Genomic DNA, 608 nt, shown 5'->3' with positions numbered 1-608 from the left:
GGAGGAGGAGGAGGAGGAGGAGGAGGAGGAGGAGGATGATGAAGGAGGAGGAGGACTAGCTTTGCTTTGGCATCGGCTGAACTGGCCTTTAAACTAGCACTTGTATTTAACTCAAGTGGAGTTTCTTCTTCCTCAACACGACGTCTTTTGTTAAAAAAGCCAAGTAAGCTGCTCTGTTTCGCCATCTTAAACTCCGTCTCTCTCTTTTCTCTTTACCTGTAAAGTTTCACATTTCTTTCTTCCTGACTGTTTGCGCGCGAACTAACTCATTCATTTAATTGGGTCACATGCTGATGACGCAGCCTGGGGGCGGGCACTCACGTATGATAGAAAGCTGCTGATTGACTGAGAAGTTAGCTTTCACATGAGCTCAGCTAAAGCTGGCAATTAGATGAACATTTTAATCCCCAAAACATATTCTTCTGATTGGCTTGAATGGGTGAGCCCGGGCCCATTGCTGGCGCCGCCTATGACTCTTATGAACAAGTTAATTTGTTGGTCCGAGACACACTGAGCAAGAGAGAGAGAGAAGCCAGAGCTAGCTGCTAAGCTAAAGTAACAATCAGTTCTAAACAGTGAAAGTCGCTATAAGCAGCAGAGAGCTGTGG

The sequence above is a fragment of the Seriola lalandi genome, unplaced genomic scaffold (assembly GCF_002814215.2).
Source record: "Seriola lalandi dorsalis isolate HSWRI2012SDOR001 ecotype SW California unplaced genomic scaffold, Sedor1 jcf7180002054955, whole genome shotgun sequence".
Classification (NCBI taxonomy): domain Eukaryota; kingdom Metazoa; phylum Chordata; class Actinopteri; order Carangiformes; family Carangidae; genus Seriola; species Seriola lalandi.
Note: the sequence above shows the minus strand (reverse complement) of the source record.